Genomic DNA, 17,446 nt, shown 5'->3' on the forward strand with positions numbered 1-17,446 from the left:
TGTGGGCTTGCTGGGTTTAGGCTTGACTTGGGTCTGGGTTGACTTGGCTTAATGCGGCTCATTTGGGCTAACTCGATTTAACATGGGACCACCCTAGCATGGTTGATCATAGACTCGCTCCAATTATATTGAATGTGGGTTGCTCTGACTTATCTCAACTCGAGCTTCGAAATGCTTGGCTCAACCTTGGGCCAAACCAACTAAGTCAACTTGGGTTATGCTAACTTATTTGGCTTAGGTTTGGGACAACTCGACTTGACCTATATTTAAGCTAACTCAACTTGACTGAAATTTGGACCTACTTGGCTTAAACTGAACTTAGATCAACTTAACTCGTTGTGTGCTTAAATCAACTTCATTCCACTCTAACTTGGATTGACTTGGTTCCACCTTATATGAGTTTGACTTAGTGTTATCTTACTTGGTACTAACCAAATCTAATATCTCACAACTTTAAAATAATCTCGTTTAATGTAAATCCATAAAATTTTTAGATAATGTGTATTAGAAATTTTTGAAGAACTTTGATAAAAAAGAAAATAACATCGGTCAAAATTGGTTACAAAAGAATATCAATATTAATATTTTTTAATCTTTAACAATTATTTAACATTTAAATAGTTTTTCAAATTTTCTAGTAATTGAAGTAATTTATTCAAACAAGAAAATTAGTTTCATTGTATTTGATTTTTCTTATCCAATAGAAAATATTTGAAAAATAAAACAATTTTAAGTGAGATTAATTTAAGTTCAATGTATTCAAATGTCACAGAAATTATGAAATTCTATATCCAAACAAGGTCATGCTTTGTTTGGATTAGAGGTTGAATTTGAGAGAGTGAAAATAATGTATTTAAGGAGGAAACAAAAAGTAAACGAGGAGTTATTTGAATTAAGCAAAAGACAATAAAAATTGTAAGGAAATGAGAGAAAAGACTGTAAAAAATTGTGAGTAATTTAATTTATGTAGATGATAAAAAATATTTTAATAAATGAAATTGAAAGATGAATAAATTGTTGTTGTGGTGAATATTATTGTGTTATTAATATTAATGTATAAAATTGTTTATATATTATTATTATTGAATATGAAAACTCAGTTGTCAAATATTGTGGAGGAAAATGAGAAATAGAATTTACAACTTCAAAATAACATTTTATTCAAAAAAATTGATTTTTGTGTACATACAAAACTAAGACAATTGATTCTCCTTCATTGATAATCAATTATCTACACTATAGATAAGAGGAGAATTGATTCTCCATCATATCTCACTTATATCTATGAGAATTGATTTTTATCTGCTTCTCGTTAATCTAACATAACTTTGATAGTTCAGTTGATCTTGACCAATATTATCGAGAGGATCAAAATAATACATCCAAAATTTATACATTTAATTATTGTCATTAATAAAATAAAAATAAATATATAATTTAGTATAACGATAACTAAAAAAGAAATCACACATATCTAAAAGATTATCAAAATAAAATTCAATGATAATCAAATCATACTTAAAATTTAGTTATAAAAAACACACAGTACACTATTTTTCTTTTATGTTAATCATCATTAATTTATAGTATATTTTTTAATATCTGTAATATAAAAAAAATTAAAATACCTATAATATAAAAAAATTTAAAATTTTTGGAAGCCATGATCCCCTACCACCACACCATAGTGCTCCGCCAGTGAGTCTAGTCTCAACTAACTGCTACCAAACCACCACAATCAACCAATATCGCAAACACAATGCCACAAAGCCGCATAGACTAACCTCACTTTCTTCGTGAATGGCACAATGAATGTTAAGGTCATATGCATACTAAAAACAAATCTATTTTCGTAAATGCACATTTCAACAACTTGCTTTCTAAATCTTTCTTTGCATCTGAGGAAAGAATAAGAACATGTCCTCACATTTGTAGGCCTTCATTTATTTACATAACACATAAACAAACAATTGTCTTCCCCAAATCCATGCGCATAAATAACAAATAAACAAAATAATCAAAGTTAGCTTTTCTAGAATTCAATTTTATTAGTTTTCCGCCATTGAAAAATATCCCTAACGCAAGAAAATGTATATTTAAATTTTAGGTTGAATATAAAAAATTACAATTATTTTAAGCAAAAATTAATTTTATTTGAGAAAAGAATTTGTGTGGAGAAATTTATACAAAAGTATAATAAATAAAGTTTTCGACGATAGAATCGTTCTCAATCAATATACATCTTATGTAATATTCGTTTTGGAGTATGAAGTTCATTACAATTTTTTCTTTAGAAGGTGTTTCAATGTATGAAAGGAGAGTGGAATATTTAAACCGTCTTAGACCTCGACGTATAAGTGATGTGGGAGAATTGAACACGATCAAAACAAATATCATTTTAGCATGTTAACTTTTTTACAAATTCTAGAAAAAATCAATCTAAAATCTTTGAATTTACTTTATTAAGATGCTAATCCTTTGTTAACATTTTAATCTAGGTTTAATCATGCCTTTGGTCCCTATTTTCGTAGCAAAATCTTAATTTGGTCCCTCTATTTTTTTTTTCATCTCAATTTGGTGCCTGTTTTGGAAAATTTTATCTCAATTTAGTCCTATCCATTAGTGGTATAGTAACAGCGTTAAATGGGGTGCCATGTGTCTGTTTTTGAATTTTTTTGATTTTTTTGGATTTTTTTTTGAATATTTTTGGATTTTTTGGATTTTTTTGAATTTTTTTAAAAAATAAAAATTTTGCCACGTGTCAAGGTGTTGTTGTGCCATGTGGCAATGACAGAGAGATGTGGCAGTGATAATACCACATGTCAGTATTATGCCAGGCATGAAGCGACTGTGTGTACGCTAGTTTTTATTAAATTTGATATTTTTATTCAAGTTTATATTTTTATTATATATTTTTAACATAACTAAGTTTATTTAAATTTGTGTTTCACATTCAACTTTACTTAAAATTGTTTTCAAATTTTAAATTTATATGTTTTTTATTGTTACATAAACTAGTTAAAATTATTTTAAAAATTTTTATAATTGTTATTTTTATACCAATTCAAACATTAGTGCACAAATTATTGAACTTTACACAAAAATATACAATTATTTAAAATATAAATTCAAATAAAAAAACAATATTAAAGTACAATGTAAATAAAGTTTAATGTAAAATATTAATTAAATAAACTTAATTTTGTTAAAAATATTTACTTGAAATATCAATTTGATAGAAATATTTGTGTATATTTATATACAAATTAAATTTAATTTCAATTTGGAGAGGGATAAAATTATTGAATTTTTACAGAAATTTGGACTAAATTGAGACAAAAATTAAAATAAAGGGACCAAATTGAAAAAGTGGAAATGACATCTGACATATAAGTGACACATGTCATTGTCAATGCTACATCACTCTGTCACTGCCATGTGGCACGATGACAGCTTGACACGTGACAAATTTTTTTTAAATTAAAAAATAAAAAAATCAAAAAAGACACATGGCACCCCTTTAATGGTGTTAATGTACCACTAATGGAAGGGACCAAATTGAGACAAAAAAAAATAGAGAAACCAAATTGAGATTTTACTACGAAAATGGGGACCAAAAGCATGATTAAACCTTTAATCTATGTTATTAAACATTTTAATGTATTTTTTTAAATTATTCAATTTAAAATCTTGAATTTTGTTTTTCTTTATTAACATTGTACTATATGTTGTTAAGTGTCATTATTAAGGCCTTGTTCTTTTGAGATGAATGATTAGAGGGAGAGGGAGAGGAAGAGGAAGAGATCGAAATGATTAGAGAGTGAAGTTGATGTTGTTTATTCTAAGTGATTCAGAGGTGATTTTAAAGTGGATTAGAGAGTGAAGTTTGTGAAAAAGTTTATGACTGAATTCACTTATGTGATATATTAAAAAAAATTAATAGAAAAAAAAAGTTAGATTACCAAAATGTCCTTACTGTTATAGGTAATATAAAATTATATATAAATAATTTAAAGTTATTTTATAAATTTTATTGAATGATTGAAAATATAAAAAAAAATTATATAAAATGAATGATACAATATATTTTGTATAAAAATAAATTTAATATATATAAGGTGGAAAATAATTAATTTACATGAAAACTTTTCTTTTCTTCTTTTTAATAGTAATTTTAGAAGTAATAATTTTTATTATAACCATAATAAATTCTTATTATCATTAACATAAAATTAAGAAAGTGAACTAAAACCACGTATATTGATTTTAACCGCTAAATCACATGTAACAAAGATTAAATAATGAGGGATAATTTGATAAATCCAACTGTGTCACTCCCTAATTTCACTATAGCTGGTGAGATTGAATTTTCAGTCAATCCCTCTAATCATCTCTTTTCATTATCTTGTATCACCTCCAAAAAAATACGTTATTCACCTCCTAATCATTTATTCTCATTTCTTATGAATAGTACATCCACCCAAAAGAACAAAGTCGTCTAAGTGATAATATACTTATCACATCAGCCAACACATCATCAATCTTCTTGTATGAACTTATAATTTTTTATTAAATTAATGTTAGTGTCTCATCTTTTGAAAACAAAAATAAGACTCTTAGTATTTTGTTGATCAATTTTTTTTTATTTCAATATATTTGTGTCATTCTTAATTCTTCAACTGTTCATGTGGTGTTTTAGTTTTTCCCATTAAATATATTCTTTAAATAAAAGTTAATGACATTCAGAATAAAAGTTTAAGAAACTAAAACACAAACATAATTAGGTGTAACTTATAAAACAATACTCACCCCAAAAAAGACAAGTTGAGAGTTCATTAAGAAAACGCTATGATTTTTTTTTTTTTTAATATTCAACTCTACCATATAATATAAGTGTTTTTCTGTAATAGTTTTGAAATAATAAATTGTGTCTGTATTAACTTTAAAATAATAAATGAGTTTGTTCAACTATAGAATGAATAAACCCGATTTCAATCAATTTTAATATCAATTAAATAAAATGATTTTTTATAATTTGATAATAGATTCTCTAGAAAGAAATTTATAGAACTATACATGTTATTTTGTAAAATCTACGAATGTTAGTTTGGTGTATTTTTTTGTCTAAACTTTTCAAAAATACATATTGAACTATACATATTATTGCACTAATGATAGCTGGGATTATGGACTCCACTTTAAATTGAAGATTATATTATTATTATTTCAGATAAAAACTTTTGAAAAATGACAATGGTATTAATTTGATAAAATGAAAAACAAAACACTTTTTAGTAAAAAATAAATCGTTCACGATGGGACTCGAACCCACAATCTCCCGCTCCGGAGGCGAGCGCCTTATCCATTAGGCCACGCGAACTTGATATTTTACTCAAAACCTAAAAAGCAAATTTATTAATCTATTATTACTGCCTTGCTTTATTAAGAATTATGTTATTTTATTGTAGATACTACACAAGGATGAAATAAATGTGTTATAGGTACCCTTTAAATTCTTTAATTCAGCTTGTCTTTCAAATTTTAAATTAAATTTGAAATAATAACTTTAATATGTATATAATCTTGATCATTGAATATATTATATTTTTTTTCTTCTGAACATTAGGAAAGGTATTTAAAGAATTGGAAAGAAGGAAGTCATTACCATGAGATGACCCATTTTTATAATGGACAACAAATTTGAGTTATATTTTTTTATGCTTTTATGATTCTTCTTACCTTTTATGATGTGTTTAAAATATTTTTTTTAATCTTTAAATTTAATTAGCATTTTGATCTTAATATTTAATGAGTTTATTTAATGTGATTATTTAATATTTGTTGTCTTCAATTTCATTATTATTTTATTTAAAAATTATTTAATGTGTCCATTTCCGTTAAATTAGTGTTAACATAATTCAGAATGTGATCACATGTCAATTTCTAATTTATCTTCCTTCACCTTTTTTCACCGTTTACCACCTTTTTTTTCATTTCTCTCTTATTTCTACCATCCACCTTACACCACCTTTTTTCCCTTTCTCCTTTTTTTCACCATCATGTTTTCATTTTTCCCTTTCTCCACTGCCCAACAAATAATGTTTGAGGATTTTATGTGAGCGTTGTAGAAACTCTCTAGGGAGAGTGATTTTATCACCTTTGTTATCGTGAATGTGGTTATGATCAAAAATCAAAGCATTGTCAAATTTAGTGTGGTAATAGTTGAACTTGGACTAGACATGCATGTGGGAGATTTACGAGAAGAATGACTGGATGGTAACACCGAAAATGCATGACATTTAGTGAATCCTTCCAAATGATATTAACATTAACTTAACGGAAAAGACAATATTAAATCCTTTTAAATAAAAATAGATACTATATTGGGGAAAAAAGATATTTAAAGATCGTATTGAATAAAATCTATAAATATTAAGACCAAAATACTAATTAAGCCTAATTTTTAGTATCTATTTTTATGTTATTGTGATCTTTCATCGTCTTCTTTTGTGATATGTCGTTTCTCTTGTTGTGTATTCCTTTCATGATATGTTTTATACCTCTCACACATTCTTTATCTAAAAGAGGAAAACATATCATATTACATTCAAATGAAAGTTTTTATAATATTTAATAATGCATTATGAAAGTGTACAATTCAAAAGTTCATAATTTTTTTTTACACAAAAAATAACTTGCACATTATACATTATAAAAAAATCGAATGCAAATAATGACTTATGCTTTTATAGTCTTAAAGTTAAAAGTACATTATGAACTACACAGTCTACTTTTTTTTTTTTAAATAATTTTCAAATCTTACAATTCAAAAGAAATCATTTAACGAAACTTTTAAGTTTCAAATTACAAAATTCATAATGAATACATAAATCTAAAAATTTTCCAAATTGCAAACTCCAAAAAGGACTACTTAACCAAAAGAACAAAGTGGAGGTTTCATATTTATGGAGATGAAAACAAAATTTCCCAAAGTATATCCTATTTGCAAAGACGGCATTACTTCCAGCATCACATTTTTTCTTCCTGCACCTCCCTTGTGCCTGTTTTACCCTTGATTAATAACAAAAAAATTGAAACCCTTCGGGGTTTTTTGATGTTACGGATGAAGATAGAGCAGTGGAACAGCCCAAGTTCCCTACTACAATTAAAGAACTCGAAGCATGGTGTTTTGCAGATTACAAGCGCAACAGCATGAAGAGATTGAAGCAAACAACCATGCTCCTGAGTCAAGTGAGATGACCGAGACCAAGACCGATGAAACTGATATACAGGGTACAGAGAATTGTGAAGTTGAAATTAATGTTAAATTTACAAATACTTCACCAGCTACAGAGAATGGTGCACCAAAAATGGACGGTACCAGTACTACTGAAGGCAATGCTGACAATGGGAAGACCATGCCAGAAATGGGTGATATAGTGGAAACAAGTAACCTCAATCATGGTGTATTTACAGATGCTGTCAACGCACGTGACAGAAGCTTGGAAGAATCCAATGCTGTCGGGGAAGAAACAAAGTTGGGGTAGATTTTGTAATGATCCCTAGTTGTAGTTTGGAACTTGTCATGGCATGATAAATTGTATGAGCATTTTGAGATGATGCCTGTGTTATCTTTTAGAAGACGACACTGTGAATTCTTTTTTTTTTTTTTTTATGTAATTCATCGTAAATCATTAATTAATATATTACTGTTTTTCTTATAAGAATGAATAATTTATTCTGAATCATATCAGAAAATATAAAAGATATTAAAATATAAGAATCATAATATAATTTTTTTTTTCGATATTGTCATCTTATTTTTGAAGAATGTTACGGTATTTATATCAATGAATTAAATGAACTAGATTTCTGGTTCTCATTGCGTACTATTTGTTACATAAGTTATTCTTTGGCATAGGTACACAATGGTGGCATAATTTTTCTTTCTAATTCACATTAACTTGCTCCTCAACGATATTTTTTATTTATTAGTATATAAATTAGAAGGAATATTTTATAATTAATTTAAAAATTCATAAATATAATGTAAAGCTGACTTTTATTATTATCTGTATAATTTTGAAATGATAAACTCATTTTGAATTTAAACGAGTATTTAAACCAAAGTCTCCTCAACAGTGTTACTGTTTATCCCGAGGAGAGAGAGAGGAGATACAGATATAGAAGTTTCTGGAGATTATTTGTTGTGTTTATTTGGTATTTCTATGAAATGTAAATAATTGTGTGAACAAAATGTAAACATATAAATTATGTTAGCTATTAACAATGTTGTTGGAATAACACTCCTTTAATAAATATAGTAATTTTATCTATCGAAAAAAGTTTATTTGAAAGATAAAAAGAATATAAATTTACTTCCTCACCTATTTTTAAGCATAATATTAGCAATTCAATTGTCGAATTAGAGAACCAATTTTTAAAGTTCAAAGAATTATAAATAGAAAGTTTTATATTAATTCTTTTAAATTATAGGCAGAATATTTCATATTAATTATTTGAAATTTATTATAAGAAAAACGTTCTCAACTAGAGAATATCCAGGAAAAGAGATGAAATTAGAAAAACTTATTTAAAATAAATTTCATATTAAATTCAATTTCAAAACTATAATTTTTTTAAAGAAAAACATACAAGGATTTCAATACTAAATTATATATACTTTTGTTATATTAGTAATAATAATTAAATATATAAAATTTGAGTATATTATTTTGACACTTTCAAACTTTTTTTTCAAGATTCGTCACTCCTCATAGGTAGATTCTATTGTCGAATTATTTTAGTGTATGCATTGGATAATGGATTTAAATAAGGTGACATCCTGAAACTCTAATAATCATTCACACTCAAATAGAGTAGAATAGATCATGTTGTGAGAGCAAGAGGAGCTCCTTGCCTATGACAGAATAATAGTCTTAGATAATGATGGATTAACATTGTGTGTGATAGGGTGAAACTCATTGGTAACGGTTCTGAAGAGCAATAAAGACCACCACAAGTGCAAGTCTCTAGTGAATCTGATTCCAAATGCATGTATCTAGACAATTGAGTTTGGTGTCATTTGTCTGTGTGCAATTATGTGGATTATTGTAGTTTGTCTATGTATGACTTATAATTTATATGATTTAAATGGTCTTAAGATAACTCTTTTGTATATTAGCTTAGCTTTGCAATTTGTGATCTTGTGTTATTTTCTTTTTGTGCGCTGGTCATCATTCTTGTGTGAACATACGAAGATGCAAGTTTATAAGCACCTCTGAAAGATGAGAAGTTCGTAGTTAGAGTTGTGATATTGCAGCAAATATATAAGTGGTTAGTATGTTTGATATAAGAATATTTTTTTTTTAGATTTGACATTGTTATATAAATTATATATTTTTATAGTTTACTATTAAAAACTATATTTATATACGTTTTATTTTATTAATCTGCCTTGAATATTATTATGAAATATTTTATTTTAATAGTTTTATACTACTCAAAATGAAATGTTACATAAATAACATAATAATAAATTTAATGAAGAAGATTAGTGTTATAGATAAATTAAATGACATAATTATAAATTTAGTAAATATAACTAAACATAAATAAATGATATATATATAATAATAATAATAATAATAATAAAGGTGATGATATAACTGAAAATAAATTAAATTATGTAATTATAAATAAATAAATTAAAATATTGTATAATTAAAGATAAACTAAATGATATGATGATAAATAAAGGGTTAAATATGTTGTTGGTCCCTCAACCCTCAACCTTTAGTGAAAATTGGAATTAGTCCCTCTCCAAAATTTTAGTCCAATTTAGTCCTCTAACTTTATAATTGTGTGAATTTAGTCCTTATAACCAAATTATTTTAAGTTTATTTGATGATGTAAACAACTCAAATGCTATCATAAAATGCATTTGAAATGTTAAATAAACTTAACAAAATTTGTTGAAAAGGACTAAATCCACATAATTTTAAAGTTTGGAGACTAAATTGGACCAAAGTTTTGAAGAGAGACTAATTCTAATTTTCACTAAAAGTTGATGGACAAAAAACATATTTAACCCATAAATAGCAAGGATTAATGTGCAATGAAAAGTAAGTTAAATAACACTAGCGTACACACAGGCGCTGTCGCGTATCTGTGTACGTATTTTTTAAATATGAATGATATTATATTAGTAGGTGATGATAATATAATATTTTTAAGTTAATATATAAAATAAAATTATATTTTTTAAAAATAAAGTGAAATATATCAAAAAAGATTAGAGAATAACTATTGATAAATAGAGAAAAAGAAGAAAAGCAAAGATAAACGATTTTTTATAAAAGTTTGTAAAAGTTATGGTCAATCTTCAAAAATGTAATAAATAATTATATGTTAAAGGGTAAAATTGTTATTTTGAAATATGGAAACAAAAAAGAAAATCCTCTATATACATAATTATAGATACATAACTAAAACAAAAGAGAATCGATACTAAAAATAAATTAAGTAAAAATATAAAGTTAAAATAAATAATATATATTCCAAAATAAATAAAAAATCAAAAAAACACTAACTTTATTAATAAAAAAAAAGTTCAAACATCACTTCCTCTTACCTCATTCTTAAAACCTTTAATTCCAAATTATCACACTTACCCCCTCCCTGTTTCTCCATCTCTCTTGATCTATCTCTCCTATTTTCTTACTTTTTTTCTTTCACTTTATCTTTAATTATCAAATTTTTATTTTACTTTAGCCTTTTCAAAGTCGCAATTACTCTTATTCAATGTAATTTTATTTTATCTTGTCGTCTTTTCTTTTTGTAGTTGTTATCTCTTAGAATTAGAATTTTTCTATAAATATTTTTTATAATTAACAGACATATATATATATATATATATATATATATTATTTTCATTTTACTTAACCATATACTTCTTAAAAAAATATTTAATTTTTTCTTCCATTTTGTCTTGATAAATTATAAAATACTTTTTTAGATATAAATAATCGCATTATTTAAATATTCCATACCCTAGTTGTATTTAAAAAAACAAAGTTTTATTTAAAAAAACAAGACCCACTAACTTAATGCATTTATTGGTGTATGTATTAAAAACATTGGTTAAATTATACTTTTAGTCCCCATTTTCGTAGCAAAATTTGAATTTGGTCCCTCAATTAATTTTTATCTCAATCTGGTCCCTATTTTGGGAAATTTGACTCAATCAAGTCCTTTCCGTTAGTGGTGAAGTAACGGTGTTAAATGGGTGCCACGTGTCAGCTTCTGGATTTTTTGAATTTTTTTATTTTTTTTTGAATTTTTTTTTATTTTTTATTAATTTTTTTTTAAAATTTTTAAAAAAATTAAATTTTTGCCATGTGTCAAGCTGACATAATGCCACGTGTCACTATTTGGGAGGTGTCATTTTCTCATTCTCAATTTGGTCCCTGTATTTTATCTTTTGTCTCAATTTAATCCCAATTTTTGTAAAAATTATGCAATTTCGTTCCCCTCCAAATTGAAACAAAAATTATAAAACGTTATACAAATATTTTTATTAAATTTGATTTTTTTATTCAAATTGATATTTTTATTATATATTTTCAATAAAACCAAGTTTCTTTAAATTTGTTTCACATTAAATTTTACTTAAAATTGTTTTCAAATTTTAAATTTATTTGTTTTTTATTGTTACATAAACTAGTTAATTTTTCTTAAATTATATAATTGTTATTTTTATACTAACTAAAATATTTGTATAGAAATTATTGAATTTTACACATTTTAAAAATATGCAATTATTTAAAATATAAATTCAAATAAAAAACAATATTAAAGTATAATGTAATAAAATATCAATATAATTTAGGAATTTTTTTATTAACATTATTTTCTATTAACAACTTTAAAACAATTTTAAATAAAGTTTAACGTAAAATATAAATTAAAATAAACTTAATCTTGTTAAAAATATTTACTTGAAATATCAATTTTGATAGAAATATTTGTGCATATTTATATAGAAATTAAATTTGGTTTCAATTTGGAGAGGGACAAAATTGCACAATTTTTACAAAAATTGGGACTAAATTGAGACAAAAAATGAAATACAGGGACCAAATTGAGGATGAGAAAATGATAACTCCCAAATAGTGACACGTGGCACTGTCACTGCCACGTGGCACGATGTCTGCTTGACACGTGGCAAAATTTTAATTTTTTAAAAAAATTTAAAAAAATTCAAAAAAAATAAAAAAAAATTCAAAAAAAAAATTCAAAAAAAAATAAAAAAATTCAAAAAATCCAGAAGCTGACACGTGGCACCCCATTTAACACCGTTACTCCACCACTAACGGAAAGGACTTGATTGGATCAAATTTCCCAAAATAGGGATCAGATTGAGATAAAAATTAATTGAAGGACCAAATTCAAATTTTGCTACGAAAATGGGGACTAAAAGTATAATTTAACCTAAAAACATTCTATATTCTAACAACACTACACTCAATATGCGTAAAAACTATACTATAGGTAAACAAAATCCTACATATATGGTAATTGATAACTCGGGTAAAGATATTATAATATTCGTCTAGCTAATAATCTTTTTAAAAAAATTATATTAACACCTGTATGTGTGTAGATAGCAAAATTAAATTTCATCCTTAAATATTTATATATATTCATATATGTAATCATTGCATGTAAGTATATTTAAAGTTAATAAATTAATAAAATTTACCGCAAAAAATTACATGAAATATGATTTTATACGATGCTTTTGTTAGGTTTTGTTTAGGGAAATCTCTACGCTAGATATGTTACATCTGCTATAACTTATATTTGTATCAGTCCAATTAATACAGTTTTAATTTTCAATATTTTTAGAAATTAACTAATATTTTCAGTTTCATTAATGAAATATTAATTATATTAACCAGCTTAATATCTTCTCTTATTACTTAAAAAAAATCTATTATTTTATTTTTCATCGATATACCTATATAAAAAAAATTAAGAAAAAAATTAATTTATCAAAAATCTAATTAAAAATTGAGAAACGTAATTACTAAAAGAATATGATAATCAAGTCACAATTCAAAAATGGTTATTTTCTTTTTATATTTATAAAAAATAAATATACAAAAAAACTCATAAGATGGAAAAAACAACTAAATATCAAATTAATATTTTTCTATCAATAGAAAGGAAAGAGTTACCTTTTTTTATCTTAAAAGAGAACGGATGAGAATTGAGAACTGAGATAATGAATTTATGTCTAACTTTCTATTTCTTTTTTAAAACAAAAAACATAAGAGATGCAAAAGTAATGAATGAATACAATACGTGAAAAACTTAAAATGAGAGACAACAAAAAAAATATTTTAATAAATTTTATAATTCTTTATTATGTTTAATTTTTTTTATTAATATTAAATATTATATTTTATAAAAAAAAATAAAAAATCAATCTAAAATTTTTTTAAAAAATTTAGAAAATCTTGGGAGGGGGGGCATGGCCTCCCTACGGACCTTTTAAGGTCTGCCACTGCCCATGAGATCCATGAAATTGTGTTAAACACATACGATGCTCGTACACATTAACAAAACTCATCATCATCATAGTTTCACAATATATTTTTACCACAATTAATTATTTTCACAATCATATACATCCTTAAAGTACATCAAAATGGTGAAAATAATTTCTCTAACCACAAACTTTAAAACAAAAATCTCGCTTATTAAAGTAAAGAATCATATGTCTAAAATCAGCTGCCAAAATTTCAGCTCGATTCGACGGTTAACGAAGCTGGAATATTCATTTTACCAAGAGGACGCAATGTTGAAAATATGGGTAGCGCCTAATGTTAGCAAGACAGTGAAACACTATCAAGCTAACACCTGACAGTGAGAGGGTGGTGCCTGACGCCACATACGCAATGGCTTCTCTTTTGAGTTTCCAAAACTAGCACCCATTGCCCCATTAGTGCGGCCTGACGCCATCTCAACAAATGTCACATTACTTAAATTGAAGCCTCACAAAGATAATTTCTTTAGTTCAATCAGAGTCACATACACAATTTACAGATCATTATCAATCCAACCAAACAGAATACCTGTAGTCATACTCACACCACATCAAATCAACCAATACAAGCAAAGTACTAAAAATCACAAACACTCATAAAAATTCAAGATTTAAGCTAGCTTCCCTTACCATTAGTGTAAAGCAAGATTGAAACGAAGAAAACCCCAAGATAATTCGAGCACCAAAACTCCAATTCAACCTAAATAAGCCAAAATGAAGGAAAATAGAGAGGAATAAGGCTCTCGTCAAAATTAAAGTAGAATCAAAGCCACAATAACCACATGCATTCAAGAACCTTGCATGCAAGAACCGCCAAACTGAAAGAGAAAATGTGAGATTTCCAACTTGATGCAATCCCAACAAGCTTAAGCCCAAATGCATCAACAAGCCCAAGAACCTCCAAGCTTGAATCCACTCTTCCATTTCACTCCATTTTCGCTGCAGCCCTGAACCTTCTCCTCTTCATTTTCGTGCTACAAGGTTTATCACAACGTACATGGATGAGAAAATTATTCGGGTAGACTTTAAGAGGACTCAGTCACAATCTCAAATATGAACTTTGATTTACGAAAAGACGAGGATCATATGAGAAAGGTGAAGGAACAAGATTGATTGGAAGGGGAGAGTGAGATTGGTGTAGAGGGAAAGAGAGATTTTGTGTTTTTATAAAAACTGAGACAACTAAATTTGAGTATTAAAATAAATGGGTTTTTACAATTCAATTTATCTTTAGTTATGTAATAGTTTTATGTTTTTGTCATTTTATTTATGTGATATATTAACCCATATATACTTAATCTATTTGAAGTTATTGTTCTAATTCTTATTTTATGCTAGTTTTTATTATTATTTTAAACATTTTTTTATAATTCAAAAAATACATAAATTGATAATAAAACCAAAGTAAAAGTAAATATTTTTTTATTCAATGAACTTAGATAAAAGAAAGTTATATGTATACTTTATTTTCATTTTATACTTTTGTTTATATGATTTGATAATGTATAAATTATTGGTAAAGGAAATTATGAAATATCTTAATAGTTTTCACGTTATGTGATTGTTGAAAATATAAAAAAAAAATGAGAAAGAACATAGGTTTTGTTGCAATGAGATGAAACTAGACTAAGATTAACGTATGAGTGTTTATGTTTGGGAAGTCGTTGTTTGTTAGATTATGAGATGAAATACATGGTCTATGGTGAGGTTTAAGAAAGTAATTACAAAGTAAGTGAATATATGAATAATTTATAATAACACATTAATTGGAATCGAATATTGATATACTAACTTGTGCCAATACCTCTCAACATAATACATATCTTTTTTTGGATCCGTAAATAATTAATATTATCAATAAAAATAATTATTATTAAACCAATGTTTTGAATGAAAATACTCTATTATGTATTTACTTCCTAAGTAATTTTTTATCTTCATAATAAATTAGCGGAAGATCCACAAGTATGAGGAAATGAGATTGAGTCTTATTGTTATAGGTCCAATCCTAAAGTCGCATTGGTTTGTATTGTTTGTTAAAATTGTTAATATTGATATTTAAAATTTACAAAAACCTCTTTATTTTCATGTTTTTTATTCATATGTACATGTTATACGAATATAATGTTTAGTAATGATTGCTTTGGATACATTCTTTAAGATGTTGATCGGGAAATTTTTATTATTATATTTAGGAGATATTAATATATAAATAGTCATCTATTCTAACTCTTAATATTGTACAAAAATTTACATTTTCTTGCAATATACTCTAAATAATTAAAAAAAAAATGGGAAATGTTGACATACATGCATACATACAAAACACATAATACATGCACATGTATATATATACATGATGTTATGATTAACATTCTCTCTAAGAAAATTTTATTTATGAAAAAGAAATTACTCTCAATTTATAATTAGATAATAATTATTTATGTAATAGTTGGAGTATTATAATATAAGGAGGTGCAAACCTTATCTTTTACAAGTCGATTTTGTGAAGTTGAATCGTACAAAAATATCATTTTTTTAAGAATTTGAGTTAGACTGGTATTCATGAACATCTAGTGTTATCTTCCTATAGATATATTTAAGTCAAATATATAAACACTTGAACCATTTAATCACTACTATAGTATGCAAATTCAAATTCACGAAATAAGAGTGAGTTCAAGTCCGTCAACATTTGGAATCCATCGTATTTCACATATGCAATAAACTTTCTTCTAATTTTTTTATCACTTGATGATTTCATATGATTTAAACACTAAATGAAGGTCATCACTATATACTATTTAGTACAAACTTTCAAACATTAATTTATATATTACTATAAATTTATGACCTCAATTAAATACATTTCATATATGAAAATTATCAACTATATTATGTAATGAAAAAAAATTAATTAAATTTTACTGTCTTTCATATATCAAGTTACCTTAGTTTTATTTCCTCTATTTAAAAAATAACCATAATGATAAATTATTAAATATAAGATTTTTTTTTTCCTTATTTCACGAAAGTAAATTTATTGAGGTATCATAAGGTCCTCGTCTATGATACCATCATTAACTAAATCATACAAACTCTATCTTCAACGTTTCTTTTAAATAAATACATTAGCTTTTATCTGATATAAATATTACTACTAATGTGTTTTATTTGAGGAGAAATTAGGCAATAAAAAATGAGTATTTATTGAGACCCAAAATACTAGTTAATTTTAAGAAATAAAAATAACAACCTTAATAATTTTAAACCGCGAAGTATTAAATTGTTATAGAGCAGTTATATATGAAAAGGTATTAATGTGTTTTAATTTCATTTTTAAGTGATACTATTATTTTTACATCAAATAATTTTTAAACACATTTTACATTTATTGTTTTAACTTTAATTTTTTTTTCCTTTAAAAATACAAAATTAACTTTTTTAATATCAAAATACTGATTGTCAACTTATACCATAAAAACATTTTTCTACAAAGAAATAACGTCATAACTTTTAAGTTAGATGAATTCGAGGTGAATTATTTAATTATATTTAATAATAGTGTGAATGTGTTCGATGGAAAGCAAAAATTGATTTCGTGTATCATTAAAGTTCAAACACACCCTAGCCGCCAAAATTGCACACCTAACAGGCTGCTCAGCCACACAGGGATAGATAAGACATTTGCAAAGGAGATCCCAGAAAACAAATAAATACTAAACTATAATTAAAAAAATAGATTAAGTTAAAAATTGGTTTAAAAAAATTGAGTATAAGGCATGCCAATGAATGGATTTGCCTTTGCCTCTTTTAAAAGGAACCAGTGATGTT

At 25.6% G+C, this 17,446-nt stretch overlaps 1 non-coding gene across 1 annotated transcript; it reads right to left on the reverse strand.

Moving 5' to 3' along the window:
• Positions 1-5,307: 5,307 nt before the first annotated feature.
• On the reverse strand, positions 5,308-5,380 carry TRNAR-CCG. Its single transcript has one exon. It is a non-coding gene; the product is annotated as a tRNA-Arg (tRNA).
• Between the last annotated feature and the right edge of the window lie 12,066 nt (positions 5,381-17,446).

This window comes from Vigna unguiculata, chromosome 7 (genome assembly GCF_004118075.2).
Source record: "Vigna unguiculata cultivar IT97K-499-35 chromosome 7, ASM411807v1, whole genome shotgun sequence".
Taxonomy (NCBI): Eukaryota; Viridiplantae; Streptophyta; class Magnoliopsida; order Fabales; family Fabaceae; genus Vigna; species Vigna unguiculata.